Genomic DNA, 24,101 nt, shown 5'->3' with positions numbered 1-24,101 from the left:
GACACTGACCCCACGGCAGCCACACCCCAGCAGGGGGAATATGGAGTCAGGAACTGGCTTTTGCTCTGTCTGATCCTTGTTTTGTTCACTGGAAAGTGGTTCTGCCCAGGGATGCAGCAATACATGTGTCTGGGTGGACTAGAGAGCTGGAAATCTCTCCCCCACATTCATTTCTCCCACTGCCCCTTTCAGTCTCTCCTTCCCCTGTCCTCTCTCCCTGTCCCTCTAGCTGGGACAGTCCCATTCCTGGGGGCTTTGCTCTCCCATGGCTGGATTTCCTCCTCTCAACCACTAATGGGAGGAGAAATGAGGTGGGGTTGTTTGTGCAGTCACTTTCTTGCCAGACCCTAGGACATTCCCTGAGGTCTTTCAGTTACCTGGAGACTCTGGCTCAGAATTTAGTAGTAACAGGGCCCAGGGCTGCCCTAGGGGGCTAGGACCAGCTGCAAAAAGTCATCCCCTGGGCAGGGCAGAGAAGAAGCTTTAATTAAGGTCACTTCCCAGCACAGAGCCCCACTGGGGGAGCAGCAGCTGCCAAGCCTGGTCTCCCAGATCACAATGGAGGCTGCAGTCTCTGACCCAGGAAGCTGAATCCCAATATCCTGAGCAGAGAGGGACAGCGCGTTTGAGCAGCTTCCCTCCTTTAGCTCTTTGGGGAGAGCAGCTAATGGGAGCCCCTCCTCACAGGGAGAATGGCTGATCTCATTTGACCCACTGTCCATCTGGAATCACTCCTTGTCTTTCCATACAGTGACTCTGGATTAACAATGGTCTCAATGACACCAGATTACAGAAAGAATGAGTCCAGAACGCTGTGGAAGAGACCATCGTGTGGCAGTGCTGACTCCCTTCCCACCTCCCTCACCCCCGCAGATCTAGGACAAGGACTGGGGGCATAAATTTTCCAAATGGAACCGAAAATTTCTGCCGTTTTCAAAAGAGAAGAAAAGCAAAATCTGTGATTTCACACTAACAGTGTTTGCTACGTGGACAGAAAGTTATCCCACTGACAGGGCACGTGACTGGGGAATGGACTTGGTGACCTGGTGACTTGGAGTCAGGACTCTGGCACAAGTTGACCAGAGAGAAGGATCATGGTTAGCAGCAGCCCCCAGACACCCCCTAGTACCCAGAGCCCAGACCCACCAGCCAGGGGCCACAGACACCCCCCAGCCAGGATCCCATCAGATATTCCCTGGGACGCAGCCCCCAGAGTCCCTGGCCAGCGACTCCAGATACCCCTCAAAGCCCCACGAGCAAGAGAACCCCCACCACACCATGATTGCCAGGTTGGGAATCCCAAAGGGTTCCCCCCACCAAGAGCCCCCAGCAGCCAGGGACCCCCTCAAGGGACCCCCCCCACTGGGAACTCAGTCCCTCACTGCCTGCCTAGGAACTTCCCCACCCTCCAGAACGATCTACCCTGACATTTTCCTGGGACCCCCTCCTCTGCCCAGTGTGACCCCCTGATGCTTTACAATGTGACCCATCACTTTGCTTCCCTGGCATGCCCTCACATCGTGCCAGGGATCCTCTCCCCCAGCTCTGTGCACTGGGGATGGCAACAAAACCAGGAACCAGCGGGGGAAGCACAGACAGAGCCCCTGGCACAGAACCAAGCTCCCTCTAACCCTCTGTCCCGCCTCCCCAAGAGACACCCACCCCCACTGTTCTGCAGCCACCAGGCCCCCAGCGATACCCACCTCCAGGACCCATAGCCTCAGGGATGGGCACATCAGAACCACCACCCCCGAAAACCCCAAACCTCCACAACCCACCAACCTGACAAGGGTACCCCCTGCCCAGCCACCCAGAGGCCTCCCCCTACCACAATGCCCCTTCCGCTGCAATGTCCCCACACAGACACCATCCCTGCCCCTGCAAGTGTTACCTCACAGAGTGTGAGAAGTGGCTAGAAAGTTACCACCACCTCCTGCTGGCCAGGCACACAGGCAGAGGGAGCCTGGGGAGTGCTTCTTTAACAGTAGAATGGAAGGCCTGGAGGGCAAGAAAGGTCCACGGGCTGTCACTAGCAAATAATGGCCACCATGAATCTACCCCAGAGGCGGCTGCATCTTAGCACATTGGGAAACAGCCCAACATATTCAATTAGAAATAAAACAACTAGAGAGAAGTGGAGCAAATGTTTGGGGTATTTTAAATCAATCTTTGAGACACGCAGAGAGAACCTGTCACAAACGACATTTGATAACATGAGAGAAAACCACCAAGATCGGAGGGGATTTGATGTTGCTATTAAATAACTAGTGGAAAAGGGGGACTGTTGGACTGGATTTTATATGACTGTCCAGTATATAAACAGAATGTGATGGTCCCCCCCGGCCCCGGGGCAACCATTCACGTGAGCAGCTCAGAGCCCTTTGAGGAGCTGATTTAAGGGGGGGGGGCGGGAGCTGGAAGGCTCCCTGGACAATGGAAGGGGGCAGCAGGGGGATTGGGAAATGGGGTCTGGGCAGTATCCATGGGGGATGTGCTCCTCCCTTCCCTGCCCTGGCAGAGAACGGGCACCTCATCCCATCCCATCCCCACTCCAGTGGGAGCCATGTTCTGGGGAATGACCCAGGGCAACAATTTCCCACCTAAACAAGGGCAAATCGCTGCAGGTAAAATGGTGGGAAAATCCATCCCCATCGGAGAGATTTTAAATTGACATTTGAGAAGTATGGAGAGAAAAGGGAAAATCAGAGGCAATTAGAGAGCTGATCATTGGGGGGGGGGAAGAGAATCTCCCTGGATTTTATAGCCACGTGTGATAATGAGAGAGAAAAGGCGAAATCTTGAGAGAATGTGTGTGTGGGAGGAAGTGGCAAAAACAGGGACAGGATCCAGTTAACTCACCTCCCCCCCACCCCGAGAATGTCCTGGCTGCCCAGAGACAGTTCTAACCCCCCACCCCAGTGACCTCCCACTCCCTGCAACTGCGGCTTCTCCTCCCCGCCCCGACACCTCCGCCCTCACACCAAAGGGGGTGGCTCTGCCAGTGCCTCCCCCTGAGCTCAACTCCTGCTCCTCCCCCCAGTCCCGATTGTGCCATTTAGCCCCCTCAGAACCCTGCCTCCAGCTGCCTGACCCCCCCGCGCCCATCAATTTCCTGCTCAGCGCCCGCCCCCCCCAAGCTCCCTGTTACTCCCCCGCCCCGCTCCAGCCCCGCCCCCAGCGCCCGGCGGAACGTTACGGCTGGTCCGGGCAGGGGGAAGGGCAGCGGCTTCAGCGGCTGTTACTGGGCATGCGCAGTGCCCGGGAGTAGCACATTGCTATGGGGAGTGATTTAATACACCGCCCCCCACCCGCCGGGCACCAAGCTCCGCCCCCTCGCAGGGCCTCGGGCTCTGCACCAGGCTCCGCACCTCCTGGGCCGGGCCCGGGGTCCACCCCTCCCCGCCACACGACGGCCGGGCCCCGGCCCCCCCCATCCCAGTGGGGCAGGCGGATCCTCCTGCAGCTCCACTGGGGCCGAGGCGGCTCCAAGGCTTCTCCCAGGCTCCCTGGGGCAGAGTCACTTTCCCGCCCCCCCAGCGCCTCTCACTCCCCGGGGGCTCCGGGTCACAATGTCCCACCGCCCTTCCCCCGCCTGCAGCTCCGGCTTCCCCCCTCCTCTCCCGCCCCCGCCAGCCACACCAAGGGGAACCCCCGGACCCCAGTCTCTGTCCCCACCTGGATCCCAGCGGGGCTGGGGGCAGATCCTGGCTGCAGCTGAGAACAGCGGCTCCGCTCCGGCTCCGGCAGCTCCAGCGCTGCTGGAAGCACGTGGAGAACCAGGGAGCAGCTGCTCAGCCCGGGCTCCGCATCACAATGTGCCAGAGCCCCGCCCCTGAGCTGAGCCAGAGCCCCGCCCCTAGGAGCTGCCCCGCCCCCGGGCTGTGCCAGAGCCCCGCCCCCAGGAGCTGCCCCGCCCCTGATCTGAGCCAGAGCCCCGCCCCCAGGAGCTGCTCCGGCCCCGCTCTGTGCTGGAGCCCCGCCCCCAGGAGCTGCCCCACCCCCGAGCTGAGCCAGAGCCCCGCCCCCAGGACCTGCCCGCACCTGGGATGTGTCAGAGCCCCGTCCCCTGGAATTTCCCCATGTTGGGTCTCTGAGCTTTGTTCTCCTGCCGCCTTCTTCCCAGCACCCCCTGCTCCCTTCCCGTGTCTGCAAGCACCCCCCCTCCCCCGGGGCCGGTTGCAGTGCTCGCTGAGGCTGACTCCAGTGGCTGAAGTTGCCTCCATCTCTGCTTCACCTGGAGGGGGAGAGACAAAGAGAGGAGATGGTCCCAGGGTGTGAAACCAGAATCAGGGGGCAAGGAAAGAAGGACTGTTTGGAAACGTGGGTTTTCTGTTGGGGGGGGGTGAGCCAGAGGGATTCAGAAGAAGTTGGGCAGCAGAGGCCCAGGGAAATTGAGGGGAACCCCCTAGGTGTCTCAGTGTTGGCCAGGGTTTGTACAGCACCTTGCATAATATGGGGTCTGATCTCAGTCATGGTCTGTGCAGCACCTGGGAACCCTGATGTCTGTTTCCTGATCACAGGCTCTGGGAATGGAGAGAGGGAAACCTTAGCACCTGAAGGTTAATGCAGCCCTGTGTGCAACCCCTGCTAGGGTGATCTGACAGCAAATGTGAAAAATTGAGACGGGGGTGGGGTTAATAGGCACCTATATAAGAAAAAGACGCAAAAATCGGGACATCTAGTCATGCTAGTCCCTGCTGTTCTCATAAGGGGTCGGCTTAGAGAGGGTTTGGCTACACTTGCAGCTGTACAGCGCTGGGAGTTAAAGCTGTCTTCCTACATCTGTTTAGGGAAAGCGCTGCAGTGTGGACACACTGACAGCTACCAGCACTCTGTCATGGCCACATTTGCAGCGCTGTTGGGAGTGGTGCATTATGAGCAGCTATCCCAGCATTCAAGTGGCTGCAATGTGCTTTTCAAAAGAGGAGGGTGGGGTGGAGTGTGACACGGAGCGTGGCGGAGACAGAGCAAGTGGATTTTTGGAGCTGACACTGTGTCAGCTCCCTGCCTGGCAAGTTCAAGCCTCCTCCCCCACCCCTCTCTCATTCACTAAATGCAAAGAGCCGCCTTTGTTTTTTTCCTCACAGACCAGATAAGCCGCTGATCCAAAACAGACCCCCCCCCCCGTGCCCACCCGGCTGCTTCTCTCCTCAAGCAAACACCAGCTGTGGGTGTTCCAAAGGGATCCCCCTGCCTCTGCTCATTCACTGCAAACAGTAACTGTGTTTGGTTTTTAGATAAGCAGCTCCGGGAGCCTTGAGCTCACAACAAAACAAACAGAGGCATCACAGCAAAACAAAGAGCGTTATCTCTACTTAAAAGCATTATGGGAAGGTTCCGGAGGTCAGTGACAGCGTAGTAAGACTAATCACTGTTTACACTGGCACCCCAGCGCTGCATCACCAGCTCTGTTCTCTTTATTCCTCTCGTCGAGGTGGAGCACATGCAGCACTGTAGCCAGGGAGATACAGCGCTGTATGTACCTTGCCAGTGTGGACGGGGAGTAAGTTACAGCGCTGTAAAGCCACCACCTGCACTGTAACTCTCCAGTGTAGCCAAGGCCTGAGTTGTAGTAATAATAGCAGCCAAGAATCCAGTGGCACATTATAGACTAACAGACGTATTGGAGCATGAGCTGTCGTGGGTGAATACCCACTTCGTCAGATGCAACAATAGTCCCATATGGGCTAGTGGTCAGGATTCCTGGTTTTCACCCAGGTGGCCTGGGTTCAACTTCTGGTGTGGGAAGAGTGCAGAGCTTTTGCCCAGAGTGGAGGCAGGAAATGAAAGGAACAGGAAGGGATCCTGCCAGCAGTGGAGTTAGACAGTGTAGGGAGGGGACCCCAGAAGTGCGGGTGGGGCAGTGGTTTGGGGGGAGATGAGGGAAGGATCCCAGCAGTGCGGGAAGTTGACAACCTGGAGAGCACAGGCCTGGCATGGGGACCTGGAAGAGTGAATGTGTCTCTCTAAACCCATCAACTGCAGACTAGGCAGGCTTGGAAGAATTGCGTATTTGTTGGTAAATGTCAATTTCTGTGTAAACACACAACCCAATGGCAAAATATTTCCATCAATAATCATCAAAATTGACAGATGGGCAAAGTAAGAAACATGCTGCTTGAGAACTTATCATGTTGTAGGAGCAGAAGTGATCTGTATGCTCTGTATAACCTGTATGCTCAAAAGGTCTGTTAAACTCCCCCAGCTTTTGTCCTTTCCCTCTTTGAATGCCTGTGAAGTGCTTTCCCGCTCTCCTTTGTACCTCCAGTGAATGCCCTTCACCTGGCCCATCTGGCCAGTGGTTCACTGTGTTACATTCTATTGCACCTCAGGGAGACTGATCTTCATCGCACCGTCCATCGCTGCACTGTGGGACACTTACCTTAAAGGATCCTGACATCTCCACTGCCAGGCCTGTCCTGGGAGCGTGAGTATGAGTGTGACACCCTCCCCCATCCCTTCTTTTGAGCTTAGCTATCAAGCTAATAAATGTGCTGCTTTCTGCCAAACTCTGGGGGGGAGGGGCATTATTAGTCCTCTCTAAGCTTACTAACTGACCCAATTTTGGGTAACACAAGCAACATTGTTTGATCTGTTATTGTACCAAAGGGGGAGATGGTTGTCTATAAAGGAGGGTGAAGACTAAATGCCTCTGATGAGAATCGTATTTGAACCCATGCAGGCAGAGCATAATGGGGTAGCAGTCCATCACCTTAACCACTCGGTCACCTCATCTGAGCTGTCAAAAAACGGACAGGAGGAGAAATCTAAGGCCGGCAGAGATAGGGACACTAAGGAGTTTTTAAATACTAAGCGTAAGCAGGGTCTGAATGAGCTCCCCTCTCTCACCTAGTGAGGAGCTGGGGAAAGACTTCAGGAACAGATCGTGTTTGCATAGACACACCTACTCTGCCTAGCTATACAGCATGATGTGGCCGCTTCCCCAAAATGACCAGTTTGGGATGGTCTTGGGTTACAAATCACTTTAGGATTGAGTGGAATGAAATGTTATTCTCCTTCCTGTATGAGTGAAGGGCAGCAGAACATACCTAGTCCGTCCTGATGGAGGGGTAGGTGAGTGAGGAATAGCTTTTATTGGACTGCAGAGAAGTGATTGAGGACGTCACTCTAAACCAGTGGTCCCCAAACATTTCACATTGTGCCCTCTTAGCCATGGCTGTGGCCCCTCGGAAGCCACGGTCAAGAACCGGGGCTGGGAGGAGTGGGGCTGTTGCTTGCTGGGGAGAGGGGTGCGGACAGGGGTAAAGGGGTCGACACCGGGCTGGGAGCCAGAGTCTCAGGCTGAGGGTGGGGATGGGGAAGAGCTGTGGCAGAGTGGTGCTCCCTCCCTGCCCTCTATGTGGGCTAGCTCAGGTCCTGAGGTGCCCCCATGAATGTTCCTCTGTGTCCTCCTAGGAGTCGCACCCCACATTATGGGGACCACTGAACCCTACTCGCTTAGCCGGGGCTAGTGATGCCAAACCCCCGGGAAAGGGAGAACAAGTGTGGGGGCCCCAGCACCAGAACCATGCCCCTACCTTCTGTCTGTGGCTCTACTCCCTTCCACCCATGGCCCCATCCACTGTCACTTCTGTTCCCCCCCTTCCCCCACCAGCCCCACCCTATCACTCCTTTACCCCTGCCCCGCTGTGGCCCTGAGACCAGAGAAGCTCTGTGCCCCTGCTTCAGCCCCCGGGCTGTGGCAGGGAGTGGGAGCTCCTCCAGCCCTGATGCTGACACAGGGGAGACTTTTCCAGGGGGACCTAACTTGGCCAGGGCCCCTGATCATGGGCCCCACTGTCCCCTTGGCAGTGCAAGGTTTGGGGATGCTGAGCCCCCTTGTCATAAACAGATAGCTAAGGGTTAATGTTCTTTTACCTATAAAGGGGTAACACCAGTAACCTAAAACACCTGACCAGAGGACCAATCAGGAAACAAGACTTTTTCAAATCTGGGTGGAGGGAAGTTTGTATGTGAGTTCTTTGTTCTTTGTCTTGTGTCTGTGGCGTCTCGGCTTTGAGAGTGATTTTTCTATCTCCTGCCTTTCTAATCTTCTGTTTCCAAGTTGTAAGTACAAAGATAATAAGACAATACGTTTATATTGTTTTTTTTTGTATTTACATGTGTGTAGTTGCTGGAATGTTTAAATTGTATACTTTTTGGATAAGGCTGTTTATTCATTTTTTTTCTTTTAAGCAAAAAACCCTGTATTTGTCACCTTAATACAGACAGACCATTTTTATGTCCTTTTCTTTCTTTTTATATAAAGCTTTCTTTTTAAGACCTGTTGGATTTTTTTCTTTAGTGGGGACTCCAGGGAATTGAGTCTGCAGCTCAGCAGGGAATTGGTGGGAGGAAGAAGTCAGGGGGAAAATCTCGTTGTGTTAGATTTACTAGCCTGACTTTGCATACCCTCTGGGTAAGGGGGAAGAGAGATTAGCTATCTTGGTACTTCTATTTCCAGGACTGGAAACAGGGAGCGGGGAGTGACTCTGTCTAGATTCACGGAGCTTGCTTCTGTATATCTCTCCAGGAACCCAGGGAGGGAACATCTGGAGGGGAGGAGGGGGAAGGGAAATGGTTTATTCCCCTTTGTTGTGAGACTCAAGGCATCTGAGTCTGGGGGTCCCCCAGGGAAGGTTTTGGGGAGACCACAGTGAGCCAGGCACTGTATAAATCCCTGGCTGGTGGCAGCTTTACCAGGTCCAAGCTGGTAACTAAGCTTAGAGGTTTTCATGCTAACACCCATATTTTGGACGCTAAGGTCCAAATCTGGGAAAAAATGTTATGACACCCCTCCCCCCTGAACCTCCATTACGAGCCGCCCAGGCTACCACTGCTCAGTGTGTGGCCAGTCTCTGTGTTTTCTGCTGCTCGTTCTGGGGAGCCTGTCCGGCCTTAGGGGTGGTGCCCCCCGATAGTTGCCCAGGGCTCCAGGGGTCAAAGCGCACCGTGTGGCAGTGCAAAGGTGCTCACTGCTCTCCCCTGCCCCAATGCTCCTCCATGGGTCCATAGAGGTTTGAGGGGAGTAAGGAGCAACCCTATGTGCTCCATGCGTCCTGGTCACTTTTCCCACTTGGGCTGTGCTGTGAGGGGAGCATCAGAAGCTGCTGCTCTCTGCCCTCCCGCTATGCAGCCCGGCTGAGGAAAGTGACCTGGATGCAGGGAGCTGAGATGATCTCACTTCTTGCCCCCACATCCCACAGCCCCTAGGGGTGCCCAGATGAGCAGCGTTCCAGGGAGGAGTGGGGGGCAGCAATGCCAGCTGCTCCATGCACACAGGTCAGTCTCCCCATGTGGGTGCAGGAGGGGGTGCAGGGGTTTCTGTGATGCCTATTCTATCAATATCGTCACTCAATACCAGGCACTCAAATTCACCAGTCTTAGTACTTAGACATTTAGCGTTTGTATTTAAGCACTTCTAAAATGTGTCCCATTTTAGCTGTCTGCTATTACATGATGTAATTGAGGGAGACTCTTTCATTTCACTGTTTCTCATCAGAACCTACCTGTACATTATCATCTTCCATCCTCTCCACCTTACTAGGCTATAGAGAATCCCTGTGAATAGTTCCTCTCCTACCGGATGTCTCTGTCTGAGCCCTGTGCTCCTCTGCGCCTGTCGGCTTTCCCCAGCTCTGAGGCTGTGTCTACACCGCGCACCTTACCACAGTGCAGCTGTGCCACTCTAACCATGCCATTGTAAGGTGCACTGTGTGGCCGTCCTTATCGCTGGGAGAGAGCTTCCCCGGCAACAAAGCCAAACTACCTACAATGAGGGACAGGAGCTTCATCACCGGGAGCACAGCTCCACCTATGAAGTGCTGTTCACACTGCCGCTTTTCATGGCTCAAATTTTGGCATTCGGGGAGTGTTTTTTCTCACTGCAGAGAGACAAAATTTTTAGCAACAAAAGCCGAAATTAAAAAAAACTCCTCTGCAACCTATTTAATTTTACCTTTATACAACCTTTATACTGCCTCCAGTTCTGGTGTCCTCATTTGAAAAAGATGTTGTGAAATTGGAGCTAGGGCAGCAAAGAGCCACCAAATGTTCTGAGGGCTGGAGAAAAATGCCTTCCAGTGAGCTATTGAAAGAGCTCAACCTGTTTAGCATCTCAAAAGAAGATTGAAAGGTGATTTCATTGAAATGTTGAAGTGCCTTAATGGAGAGAAAAGATTGGGTATTTACGGGCTCTTGAATGGAGCAGAGAAAGGCATAACAAGACTCAATGGCTGGAAAGTGAAAAGAGACAAATTCATATTACAACTAAGGCACAATAGTCAACAGCGAGGATGATTCACCACAGGAGCAAGCTACCAAGGAAAGTGGTGGATTCACCATCTCCTGATGTCATTTAATGAAGACTAGATGCCTTTCTGGAATGTGTTTGCCCCCAAAGTAGCCGTTGTGTCATACAGGAGGCCTGTGATATGCAGGTTAGACGCTCTAATGGTTTCTTCTGACCATGAAGTCGACTAATTTCTGAAAAACTGAGTGTAGCATTGGGAGCAGCGTCTGATGTTTTCCTGTCTAGCCGGCTTGCTGCCTAGAACGAATGCTCCTTGAGTGGGGTGATCCACAGGGAGTAGCTCAAACCTCCAAAGTGCCTGGCCAGGGGCAGGACATTAGCCCAGCAAGGGAGGGGTGTGGCAGTGACATCACAAAGGCCTTTTGCAGGACCTCAGACTATTGGTCAAAGGTGGTGGGGAGGTGGTGACCTGACAGAGAGATGCTGACATCAGCCAGGCAGGACAGGGGCGAGGGACCAGGGAAACCTCAGAGACCTCTGTGGCTTTGCTTCAGCACGTTTCCTTCTCCAGGTCTCTCTTTGAGGACTGAGAGATTATTTGGGGTCATGGACGTGAGCGCCAGGAGGAACCTCTTTCGAGATTCCTCCTTCCCTTTTAGTGATTTTACTAGAAAACAGCCGTCCCTGTTTAGAAGGTAAGAGCCCCCTGGAGGTTTGAAACCTGTTCAGTCTGATCTATCTGGTGACAAGTGAATTCTAGGCATGGAAAACACGAGCTTAAGGAGGCAGAATTTTATTGCGCACCTGGGATTTTGTCCCTTAGAATCATTGGGGACATTAGGGTTTGTCCTTTTCGTTTCACCTCTTCCTCCATCCCTCCCTCCTCTTCTTCTCTTGCTTCTTTTGTCCTGTCTCCTGTTCCCTTCCCAACAACAGGACGGAGGGGTGTGTGTGTGTGTTGCAGCGAAGTCCTCTGCAGCTCCCACTATGGAAGGTCCACCCAAAAATGTGGGACTGAAATAGTGTTCGGGCAGTGATCCCCACCGGTGACCTGGGCCATCCTTTGGGCTCTCTGGTGAGAACCCTCAGCCTCCCGTTCTCAGTCTCTACCCTGATTGGCTGAGCAGGGGGTTATTGACAGGAAGGAGACTCAGGTCCTTGTTGTTCTCTTTTAAGATCAAGTAAATAAGTCAGAACCAGTTCTATCTTTGATTAATTTTGCTGCTTATCTGCATTAATTGTCTCTGAGCAGTTGATGATTCCCTCTAACATTGCAGTTCTCCTCAAATACTTGCTGAATAATTACTGTCACTGTTGTTGGTCTGGAGCTCAACTGAGAGCACAGTATTCAGGTCATTCAATGTCTGAAATTCAAGATCCGATGGTTTGTTTGAAAATCAGGGCTCTTCGGTCCTATTCCCAACACCGCCTCTGACTGGCTGTGTGACCTAAGACAAGTCAATTCTCCTTTCTCAGCCTTAGCTTCTCCCTCTTTCAAGTAGGGATAATAATGATCCGCTCTTACCTACCTCATGGTGGGTGAAGGATGCGGATCCATTTGGGAGTGTCACTAGAAGTAGCGCATAATATGAAGTTTCCCATCATGTTTACTCAGAGCAGATTATGACATAATAGATTAGCTGAAATAGTCTATTTTATTTGTATTTTTTTATTTTGAAATTGTTAATAGTAGCAACGACTTAGCTCAGATTGAAGCATCTTATCTAATGGTTGAGATGTAAATGTCTCCTCTTTGTGTGCGAGGAGACAATTTAACACACTCTGACAAAGAGGAGATGCTTTTGTTTTGCAACAAAATATTTTTGCAAAGATCTTTCATCCCACTTGTTATGATTTTGAGAAACAAACTGATTTAGTCTAAATGGGATTTTCGGACAGAAACGGTTGGAATGAAATTTTCCCACCATCTCGATTCCTGGGCTCTGGGGTGTTTTCATCTGTTAGAACAGAAGTCAGAACTGGTTGCTTCTCTTTCTGGCTCTGCCATCGCCTTGTTGTGTAGGCCTTGGGTAGGTCACTTCCCTTCTCCCATCTGTCCAATGGGAACAGGAACAGTTCTCGAACTATGGGCAGTTTAGAGCCCAAGTGAGATAAGGGGCATTAAAGCCCTCTGTGAAGGAGAAAGGGTAGTTTCACAGTATTTAGCACCAAGGAATTCTAAAGTTTGCTAAAATGTCTAGTCTGTGGAAACAAGAAATGGTTGGAGCCAAACTTATTAACCACTGCCTTTTTAAAGCCCATTCAAAGATGTGAGTCTCTATCTTTTAGGTACCTGTGGTTTTTTGCCAGCAGCAGAGAAGAGGTTCCTGCCTCCGTTTTTGTGGCCTTAACAAACCAGGTGTTGTGCCCCAGTTCTTGCCTGAGACCCCTGAAAAAGAATATCTTTCCATCCATGAACAAGACAGGACCTATCTTTCAAAGGGGAACAAAAAGACCTCTGGGACTTACAGACTAGCTAGCCTGACTGCCATAGCTGGAGAGATCCTGCAATACATTCTTAAACACTCAGTTTGTCAGCAGCACCTACAGGATAATTTGGTTCTTATGACTAGTGAGCGTGGATTTGTCAAGAACAAATCATTCCAAACCAATCCTCTTTCCTTCTTTGGCAGGGTTCTGGACCTGATAGAGGTGAGTAAACAATAGATGGGATCTAGCTTGGTGTTACTAAGGCTTTTGACACAGTCCCGTAGGACATTCTCAGAAGCAAACGAGGGAAATGTAGTCCAGCTGCAATCAGTGTAATGTGGGTGCAGAGCTGGTTGAAAGCCAAGACTCCAGGAGCCCTTCTCCATGTTTAGCTGCCCAACGGGGAGAGTGAACCTAGAGGGTCTGGCAAGGATCAGTCCGGTGTCAGGTACTATTCTATATTTTCATGGATGATTTGGAAAATGGAGTGGAGAGCATGCTCCTAAAATTTACAACTGACACCAAGCACTTTGGAGCACAGGATTGAAATTCAAAACACCCTTAACAAATTGGAGACTTGGTCTTCTTGAGCCAAACTCCATGGTTAGGGCTCTCTCTCTACACTGGGCTGAAGTGAAACCCCAGAGCCAAGCACTCCTCCTGGGCAGTGAGCTCCGATCTTGATTGGTCAGATGCTGCTTAGCACTGTCAGAGCAGCTTTTGCTGGGGGATTCTCCCAGCACTTTCCAATAGCGGAAAAATATGAAATCCCCATTTGACTGCTGACGACAGAGCCCGAGAGTGGGGAGCATCTTGCCCAAAGTCCCCAGGAAAAGGAAAACAACCAGCAGTGGAACCAATAGGAAACCCAGCAATGGAACTCAGGAGTCCTGGGGGTGTGCTATGGTGACCAGATGTCCCAATTTTATAGGGACAGTCCGAATTTTGGTGTCTTTTTCTTATCTAGGACCCTATTACCCTCCACGCCGTCCCGATTTTTCACACTTGGCGTCTGGTCACCCTAGGGTGTGCACATGTGTGGGTCCCAGCTGCTCCCTGCCCCCCTCATTGAAGCAGATGTGCAGGGTTACTGCCCTGGGAACTGCAGGGCACCAGTGGATGTGGGGTTGGCTGGAGGTAGGGTCTGGCTTCAGGCAGGGCAAGGGCTGAGGGGCTGGTTGGCTTCAGGCAGGGGGGTGCATCAGGGGTTGACTGGAGATAGGGCAGGGAGGATGCGACTGGTGCAGGCAAAGCAGAAGGTGCAGGGCTGACTGGAGACAGAGGCTGACTGCCGGCAGGGCAGGGCAGGGGTTTCAGGGCTGGCTGCAGGCAGGGCGTGGGGCAGGGCCGATGCAAGGATGTTTCATGCCATAGGCGAAACTTCCACCTTGCACCCTCCCCCCCCTGCACCCCTGCCCTCAGGCGCCCCACCGGTGGCAGCTCACCCCTCCACCCTGAGGCTCCCCTCTTGTGGCAACTCCCCTGCTCTGCCCTGCGGCACCCCCCTCGCCCCAGCTCACCCCTGCTCCGAGCACGAGCACACCGAGTATGCCGTGGCCTCTTCACTTCTCCCACCTCCAAGGCTTGCGGCGCCTAAGCCTGCCAGGCAGTCAAGCACCCTCCTCTGAGCCACAGCAGCCCTGACAGTTGACAATACAGGCACCTTAACCCCAGAGTTCCTTCAATGTGTCCCCCTCAGGGGTCCAGCTTCGATCACCAGATACTTGGGGTATGTCTATACCACCTGCCGAATCGGTGGGCAGCGATCGATCCAGCGGGGGTCGATATATCGCGTCTAATGTAGATGCAATACATTGAGTGCTCTCCCCTCGCCTGCTGTACACCAACTCGGTGAGAGGCGCAGGCAGAGTCTACGGGGAGCTGCAGCAGTCAAGTCACCGCGACTGTGACATTATAAGTATAATCTAATATCTCATTGAAAGGTGACAGGGCCAGAAAGAGTTAATTAACTCACCTCACCGACTGACCTGACCCGTGGGTGAACCTTAAAAACTGGTTAACAAGATATGAAAATGAACAGAGCTTTGAAATGCAAGTCTGCAGTGTTAGAGGTAGAAGGGGAGGTGTTTGCTCAGGTCTTGTGATGTCAGCAAACAAGTCTTGTCTATTGCTATAGTTTTAATTCAAAGAGCAAAAAAAGAATATTAACATTTATGATGATACTTGAGTGAAATAGTTTTATTGTCTGTGTCTCTTTGAAGGTTGTGGTAATCTGTATCTGAACTGTTTGATGGATGTACTAATTGCCAGGATGTTTGGAAGAAGAGTTAAGCCTATCGTTTTCTCAGGCTGAAAGGCTGCTGGAAATGTATAAGAACCTGGGACACGATCCTTCTTCATCTCAGATCTGCTTTGGGTTTCAAGAGGGGGAAATCTTAAGCCACAAGGATTGAGATCCCCAGTCATTGACTGGAGCCACCCTGAATATGGACATTGGATTATAACCTATGGACTATTTCTAAAAGGACTTTTGGCAACTACAAGCTCATCTCTACTTTGTATTTGAACCTCAAAAATTGAATTCAAGTCTATATGTCTATTAATCTTTTAACCAACACTCTCTCTCTCTCTTTTCTTTTCTAATAAATTTTAGCTTAGTTAATAAGAATTGGCTATAGCATGTATTTTAGGTAAAATCTTAGTTATAATTGAACCTGGTTATGTGGCTAATCCTTTGGGAACGGAAGAATCTTTTCTTTTATATGATGAAGTAAGATTTTCAGGAATCATCATCATATCTAACAGGTGTGTCTCTACGGAGGCCTGAGGCTGGGTACTTTAAGGGAAATGCGTGGTTTAAACTTCTAAGTAACCAGTGAGGTCCTATAGAAGCTGTTTTGTGCTGGCTTAGTAAATCTAAGTATTGAAATAACCAGCAGCGTTTGGGATTTGTGTGCCCTGTTTTGTTTGCAATTCACTCTGATTTAGTGAGCTGAGCTGGCTCCCACGGGCAGCACCACCACACCTACATCCAGGCTGCAGGGGTCCGGGGGATCTTAGGGGCCTTGGGGTGCACAGATACCTATGTCCAGGCCATAGGATTCCCTGGGGGGCTTAGAGAGTTTGGGGGGGACACAGATACCAATCTCCATGCTCTAGGGGGTCCCAGGGGGGCTTAGAGGGTTCGTGGGGTGCAAATATTCCTACATCCAGGCTGTAGGGTTACCAGGGGGGCTCAGGGGTAGTGGGGGGCAAAGATACCTGCGTCCAGGCTGGAGGCATCCTGGGAGTCTTAGGGGATTTGTGGGGGCCAAAGACACCTATGTCCAGGCTGTAGGGGTACCAGTGGGTTTTAGGGGTTCTGGTGGGCACAGATATGTATGTCCAGGCTGTATCGTTCCCAGGGGGGGTTAGAGGTTTCGTGAGGGGCACAGATATCTACGTCCAGATTGTAGATGTCCCGGGAGGGGGGGGTTAGGGGGGTTGTGGGAGTTGAAATACCTACGTCCAGGCTGTAGGGGTTCCTGGGGGCTTAGAGGGTTTCTGAGGGGCACATATACCTACATGCACACTGGAGCGTCCCAGGGGGCTTATGGAGTCTATATGGCTTACAGATACCAATGTTCTGGCTGTATAGGTCCCTCGGGGGCTTAGAGGGTTTGTGGGGGGCACAGATACCTAAGTTCAGGCTGGAGGGGTCTCTGAGTGTCTTAAGTGTTTGGTGGGAGGCACAGATACCTACGTCCAGGCTGCAGGGGTCTCGGAGGGGCTTAGGGTCTGTCACGGAGTGTAGGGGAGTCCGGTCCTGCACCCCTCTTCCTGGGACTCACAGTGACTCTCAGCCAGTCAGTAAAACAGAAGGTTTATTGTACAACAGGAGCGAAGGATACAGCAGAGCTTGGAGGCACAAGCAGGACCCCACAATCAAGTCCTTCTAGGGGTTCAGGAAACTTAGTTCTCAGTTTGGGAATCCATGAATTCCAACCACCGAGACTAAAACTGAAACTGAACTAACCCAACTCCCTCCAGCTGGCCATTTCCTGTGTCCAGCTTTCCAGGCAAAGGTGCTGACCCCTCCCCCCGCCTAGCTCAGCTTACACTCTGAGCACGTGTCCAGTCCTAAAATCACCCCCTGCTCTCCCATCCCCCACACAGACAGTCCCTACTCCATCACAGTAATGCACAGAGCATTTCCCGCATGGAGCAACAGTGACACTGTGTGGCCAGGCAGGGTAATGCACAGAGAATTTCCCGCATGGAGCAACATTGACACGTTGTGACCACACCAGGTAATGCTTAGATCATTTCCTGCATGGAGCAACAGTGACACCATGTGGCCATGCAGGGAAATGAACAGAGCATTTCCTGGATGGAGCAACAGTGATTCCATGTGGCCACGCAGGGTAATGCACAGAACATTTCTCTCATAGAGGAACAGTGACACCATTTGGCCACGCAGGGTAATGCACAGAGCATCACGCTTATGTAGAGGCTGTAGAGATCCCTGGGGGGCTTAGAGGTCGTGGGGGGCACAGATAGCTACGTCCAGGCTGGAGACGGTCTGGTGGGCATTAGGGGCTTCATGAGGGGTCCAAATACGTACGTCTGGGCTGGAGAGGTACCTGGATGGCTTAGGGGGTTGTGGTGAGCATAGATACATACGTCCAGGCTGTAGTGGTCCCTGGGGGTTTAGGGAGTTGGTAAGGGTCACAGAAACCTATGTATGGTCTGGAGGGGTCCCTGGGTGACTTAAGGGGTTGTGGTTGCGCAGATACCTACGTACCAGTTGGAGGGGGCCCTGGGGAGCTTAGGGGTTTGTGTGGCGTACACATAGCTATAACCAGGCTGGTGGGGGCCCTATGGGTCTTAGAAGGCTGGTGTCAGGTCTTAGAAGGCTGGTGTGGGGCAGAGATTCCTATGTAGGGACTGGAGAAGTCCTGGGGAGGACTTTGGGGGTTCCTGGAAGTCAGAAATATCTACGTCCAGGCTGGAGGAGTTCTGAGGGTATTAGGGATTTGTGAGGGGGGGCACATATACCTATATCGAGGCTGTAGGGGTCCCGGGGTTGCTTTGGGGCATTTTGGGGTAAAGATACCTACTTCCATGCTGTAGGGGTCAGTGGGAGGATCAGTGGTTTCGTGAGGGTGCAGGCAAATATCACAGATATCTACATCCGGGCTATAGGGATCCGTGCTTGGTGTGTGGACCGTGTGGACACCGTGTGGACACACAGGGTAATGCACAGAGCATTTCTTCGCATGGAGCAACAGTGACACCATGTGGGCACACAGGGTAATGCACAGAGCATTTCATGGAGCAACAGTGACACCGTGTGGCCACGCAGGGTAATACACAGAGCATTTCCTGCATGGAGCAACAGTGACACTGTGTGGCCACACAGGGTAATGCACAGAGCATTTCCTGCATGGAGCAACAATGACACTGTGTGGCCACACAGGGTAATGCACAGAGCATTTCCTGCATGGAGCAACAGTGGCACCGTGTGGCCAAGAAGGGTAATACACAGAGCATTTCCTGCATGGAGCAACAGTGACACCGTGTGGCCACACAGGCTAATGCACATAGCATTTCCTGCATGGAACAACAGTGGCACCGTGTGGCCAAGCAGGGTAATACACAGAGCATTTCCTTCCTGGAGCAACAGTGACACCATGTGGTCACGCAGGGCAATGCACAGAGCATTTCCTGCATGGAGCAACAGTGACACCATGTGGCCAAACAAGGTAATGCACAGAGCGTCACACCTACGTGGAGGCTGTAGAGATGCCTCGAGGGCTTACGGGGGTTCGTAGGGTCACAGATACCTACATCCAGTATGGGCGGGACCCTGGGAGAGTTAGGGGGGTTATGAGGGGCATAGGTACTTGCATCTATGCTGTAGAGGTCGTGGTGGGGATTAAGTGCTTCGTGGATTACACCAATATCTATGTCCGGGCTGAAGGGGTCCCTGGACGGCTTAGGGGGTTGTGATGAGCACAGTGATCCCTGGGGGTATAGGGACTTTGTGAGGGGCACAGATACCTATGTATGTCCTGGAGGAGTCCCTGGGGGGGGGCTTAGTGGTATTGTAGGAGACACAGATACCTACGTCCAGGCTATAGGCATTCTGGGGGGGCTTAGGGCTTTGAGGGGGCACAGATACCTACATCCAGGCTGGAGGGGTCCCGGGGGTCTTAGGTGGTTTGTGGGGAGGGGCACAGATATGTACATCCAGGATGGAGAGGTTCTGGAGAGGATTAGGGGTTTTTGCGGATGGCAGAGATACCTATCTCCATACTCTAAGGGTCCCGGGGGGCTTAGGGTTTTTTGGTAGGCACAGGTATCTATGTCCAGGTTGGTGTGGTTCCTGGGGGTTTAGGGAGTTCCTGGGGGGCACAGATACCTAGGTCCATGCTGTAGGGGTCCCTGGGTGGATTAGGGGTTTTCTGGGTGGCAGAGATACCTACGTCTAGGCTGTAAGGGTCCCTGGGAGGCTTAGGGGGTTTGTGGGGGGCAGAGATACCTACTTCCAGGCAATAGGGCTTCCAGGGGGAATTAGTGTGTTGGGGGGGCACCCCACGAACCCATAAGCACCTGTAGGGACGCCTACAGCATAGACTTAGGTATCTGGGCCCCCCAAAACCCCCTAAGCCCACCAGGGACCCCTATAGCCTAGAGATAAGCATCTGTGCTCCCTGAACCCCATAAGCCCCCCGGACCCATCCAGCCTGGACTTAGGTATCTGTGCCCCCCCATCTCCAGGGGCCCAACCGTAGCTCCAGGGGCCCAACTCCTGGGGGCCCCAACCCCAACAATAGGTGCTCAGGCTTGGGGCCCCAACCTGAGCTCCAGGGGCCCAACCCCTAGGAGCCCCAACCGTAGCTCCAGGTGCCCAACCCCTGGGGGCCCGAACCCCAGCAATAGGGGCCCAGCCCCTGGGGGCCCCAACTCCAGCTCCAGGGGCCCAACCCCTGTGGGTCCCAACCGTAGCTCCAGGGTCCCAACCCCTGGGGCCCCAGCTGTAGCTCCAGGGGCGCAACCCCTGGGGGTCCCAACCGTAGCTCCAGAGCCCCAACCCCTGGAGCCACAACCCCAGCTCCAGGGGCCAAACCCCTGTGGCCCTCAACCCCAGCTCCAGGGGCTCAACCCCTGGGGGCCCCAACCCCAGCAATAGGGGACCAGACCCGGGGGGCCCCAACCCCAGCTCCAGGGGCCCAAACCCTGGGGCCCTCAACCCCAGCTGCAGGGGCCGAGGGGTGCTTGGGGTTTCATGAGGGGCACAGATACGAACCTCCAGGCTGTAGGAGTCCCAGGGGGGCTGTGGGGGTACAGATACCTACATCTAGTCTGGAGGGGTCCTGGGGGTTATAGGGGGTTTGTGGGGGGCACAGATACCTAGGTGCAGGCTGTCGGTGTCCCGAGGAGATTATGCGGTTCACTGGGGGCTCAGATACGTCCAGGCTGGATGTGTCCCGAGGAGCTTAGGGGATTTGTGGGGTGCTCAGACACCTGTGTCCAGGCTGTAGGGATCCCTGGGGGGGTTAGAGGTTCGTGGGGGTCACAGATAGGGACTTCCAGGCTGAAGGGGTCGCTGGGACGTTTAGGGGGTTTGTGGGAGCACAGATACCTACGTCCAGGCTAAAGGGGTAATGGGGGTGCTTAAGGGATCGGGGCGGACACAGATACCTACGTCCAGGGTCTAGGGGTCCCGAGGGGATTGGGGGTTGAGGGGGTAACAGATGCCTACGCCCTAGCTGAAGGGGTCCTGGGTGGTTTAGGAGGTTCGTTGGAGTCACAGATACCTAAGTCCAGGCTGTAGGGGTTCCTGGAGCATTCGGGGATTTCTGGGGGTCACAGATACATACGTTCAGACTGGAAGGGTTCCAGAGGGCTTAGGAGATTTATGGGGGGACAGATACCAATGTCCTGGCTGTAGATGTTCCTCCACGGTGGCCCCAGGGCTGGAAGAGCTCCCACTCCCTTCTATTACCTGGGGGCTGCAGCAGGGGCACAGAGCTTCTCTGGTCTCACTCCTTTACCCCTGCCCTGCTGTGGACCTGACACCAGAGAAGCTCTGTGCCACTGCTGCAGCCTCTGGGCCGTATCAGGGAGTGGGAGCTCCTCCAGCCCTGGGGCCACAGTGAGGGAGACTTTTCCAGGGGGACCCAATTTGGCCAGGGGCCCCCAGGACCCTGACAGCCTGGATGTAGGGTTATGTGCGACCATAGCCCCTCTATATACCCCAGGAACATCTACAGCCAGGACATTGGTATCTGTGCCTCCCGAACCCGCAAAGCCCCCCCTCTATGTACCCCAGGGACCTTTACAGCCAGTATGTTGGTATCTGTGCCCCCCATAAATCTCCTAAGCGCTCCAGGACCCCTCCAGTCTGCATGTAGGTATCTGTGACCCCCATAATTCTCCTAAGCCCTTTGGGACCCCTCTAGTCTGCACGTAGGTATCTGTGACCCCCAGAAATCCCTTAATGCCCCAGGAACCCCTACAGCCTGGACTTCGGTATCTGTGACTCCAACGAACCTCCTAAACCACCCAAGACCCCTCCAGCTATGACGTAGGTATCTGTTCCCCCCTCAACCCCCAATCCCTCGGGACCCCTAGACCCTGGACGTAGGTATCTGTGTCAGCCCCGATCCCTTAAGCACTCCCATTACCCCTTTAGCCTGGACTTAGGTATCTGTGCTCCCACAACCACCCTAGACATCCCAGTGACCCCTTCAGCCTGGACGTAACTACCTGTGACCCCTCCAGCATAGATGTAGGTATCTGTACCCCCACAGCCCCCCTGGGACTCCTATAGCCTGGAGGTTCGTATCTGTGCCCCCATGAAACCCCAGCCCCCCCTGCCCCTCCAGCCTGGACATAAGTATCTGTGCACTCCATGAACCCATAAGCACCTGTAGGGATGCCTACAGCAAGGACTTAGGTATCTTAAGCCCCCCAGGGACCCCTACAGCCTAGAGATAAGTATCTGTGCCCCCTGAACCCCATAAGCCCCCCCGGGAACCCTCCAGCCTGGGTCTAGGTATCTGTGCCCCCACAACACACTAATTCCCCCTGGAAGCCCTATTGCCTGGACTTAGGTATTGCTGCCCCCCACAAACCCCCTAAGCCTCCCAGGGACCCCTACAGCCTAGACGTATGTATCTGTACCCCTCAGAAAACCCCTAATCCACCGGGGACCCCTACAGCATGGACCTAGGTATCTGTGCCCCCCAGGAACCCCCTAAACCCCCCAGGAACAACTCCAACCTGGACATAGTTATCTGTGCCTCCCCAAAAAACCCTAAGCCCCCCAGGGACCCATAGATCCTGGAGATAGGTATCTCTGCTGTCCACAAAAATTCCTTATACTCCCTGGAACCTCTCCAGCCTGGACGTACACACCTGTGCCCCCCACAACCCCCCTAAGCCCCCAGGGACCCCTCCAGCCTGGATGTAGGTATTTGTGCCCCCGCAAAGCCCTAAGCCCCCCCCCCGAATGCCTATAGCCTGGACGTAGGTATCTGTGTCCCCTACAATACCACTAAGCCCCCGCAGGGACCCCTCCAGGACAAACATAGGTATCTGTGCCCCTCACCAAGTTCCTAAACCCCCAGGGATCACTGTGCTCACCACAACCTCTAAGCCACCCAGGGACCTCTCCAGCCCGGACGTAGATATTGGTGTCCTCCAGGAAGCCCTTAATCCCCACCAGGACCTCTACACCCTGGACGCAAGTGCCTATGCCCCCCACAACGCCCCTAACTCCCCCAGAGTCCCGACCATCCTGGACGTAGGTATCTGTGACCCTACGAACCCCCTTAAGCCCCCCAGAATGCCTCCAGCCTGGACGTAGCTATCTGTACCTCCCATGACCCCAAAGCCCCCAGGGATCTCTGCAGCCTCTACGTAGGTGTGATGCTCTGTGCATTACCCTGAGTGGCCACACAGTGTCACTGTTCCTCCATGCAGGAAAAGCTCTGTGCATTACTCTGTTTGGCCACATGGTGTCACTGTTGTTCCATGCGGGAAATGCTCTGGTCATTACTGCGATGGAGTAGGGACTGTCTGTGTGGGGGATGGGAAAGCAGCAAGTGACTTTAGGTGAGGGACAGGACCTACGCCTGTAACTTAAGCTAGGCAGCGGGGAGGGGGTCAGCACCTTTGCCCAGGAAGCTGAACAAAGGAAGGGGCTGGCTGGAGGGAGTTAGTTCAGTTTTGGTTTGGAGCTGGGTTGTTGGAATTCAGGGAATCCCAAACTGGGAACTAAGCTTCCTGAACCCCCAGAAGGACTCGATTGAGGGGTCCTGGCTGTGCCCAAAAGCTCTGCTGTCTCCTTCATTTCTGTTGGCCAAAAAAACCTTCTGTTTTACTGGCTGGCTGAGTCACTGTGTGTCCCAGGAAGAGTGGTGCAGAGCCAGATTCCACCACACTCCGTGACACCCCCTAAGCCCCTCTGGGACCCCTTCAGCCTGGACGTAGGTATCTGTGCCCCCCACCAAACTCCTAAGCCCGCTCCCCGACGCCCTACAGCCTGGACCTAGATATCTGTGCCCCCCACGAACTCCCTAAGCCCCCCAGGGACCCCTTGAGCATGGACGTAAGTGAAACCCTTCTGCCAGGCTGAACTGATAGCAGCAAGGACTTGGTTCAATACATAGGGGTCCCTTGCCTACAATGTAATGCAAACCAGCTCGAGCCCCCACCCAGTGACATGGGAAAATTTTACATACGCACCCCTAGGTGCCTCAAAGAGGCAATACTTCCCCTCTCACAAGCACAGAGTCTGGGTGTAGCAGAAAATGTTTAATAACGTGAGATAAACAACATAGCATTAAATTGGGAAAACACCTCAACTAGGCCGTGTCCTTTTCCGTGGGCTCATGAGTCCAGCAATCCCCAAATCACCCCAAGGCTCCAAAGTCCAATATCTCCAATGTTTCAAGAGTCCAGCAAACCCAAAATCACCCACAGTCCCGTAGCCCCAGAGTTCAAGAGTCTATTTGCAGGGTTTTTCCCCCGCCAGCCTGAGTAGAAAGGGGCACCTTATGTGGTCCACTGCCGACTGCTCTGCCCCTCCATGGGATTCTGCTTTTGCCTTCCCCACAAACTGCTCAGCTCGGTCCACCAGCTGCTCTGAAGGCCGACCTGTGTTCTGCTCCAGCTGTCCCTCAAAACTGCTAGACTCACCTCACTCCGTGGGCCACTCCCACAAACTGTTCCTGTCTGCCAACTACTGTGCTCTGCAATACAGTTTCAAACTCTCTCACAAGCTAACACATCTTTTCAATGATTTCAGCTCAAAAACCTAGAAATTCAGCTCTTAAGAGAATCAAAAATCAACACTGCTATTCAACTGTTAAAAGAAAAAAAGTGCAATTGGTGACTCTAGCTCACCCAAGGAGCCCACTCCCTTGTCTAGCGAGTGCCACTCAATTTGTGGTGAGAATCCCTGTCT

General features: G+C 53.5%; 1 protein-coding gene across 1 annotated transcript in view; it reads right to left on the bottom strand.

Annotated features, from left to right (window-relative positions):
- LOC127057074 (zinc finger protein 560-like) overlaps positions 1–3,752 on the bottom strand; it is a 121,453-nt gene extending 117,701 nt beyond the window's left edge. Inside the window, exon 1 of the mRNA XM_050965734.1 lies at positions 3,676–3,752. The gene's annotated coding sequence lies outside the window, so the exon portion shown is untranslated. The remainder of the gene's footprint in view (positions 1–3,675) is intronic.
- Between the last annotated feature and the right edge of the window lie 20,349 nt (positions 3,753–24,101).

This window comes from Gopherus flavomarginatus, chromosome 8 (genome assembly GCF_025201925.1).
Source record: "Gopherus flavomarginatus isolate rGopFla2 chromosome 8, rGopFla2.mat.asm, whole genome shotgun sequence".
NCBI classification, from domain to species: domain Eukaryota; kingdom Metazoa; phylum Chordata; order Testudines; family Testudinidae; genus Gopherus; species Gopherus flavomarginatus.
Note: the sequence above shows the minus strand (reverse complement) of the source record. Positions and strands in the feature narration are given on the sequence as shown.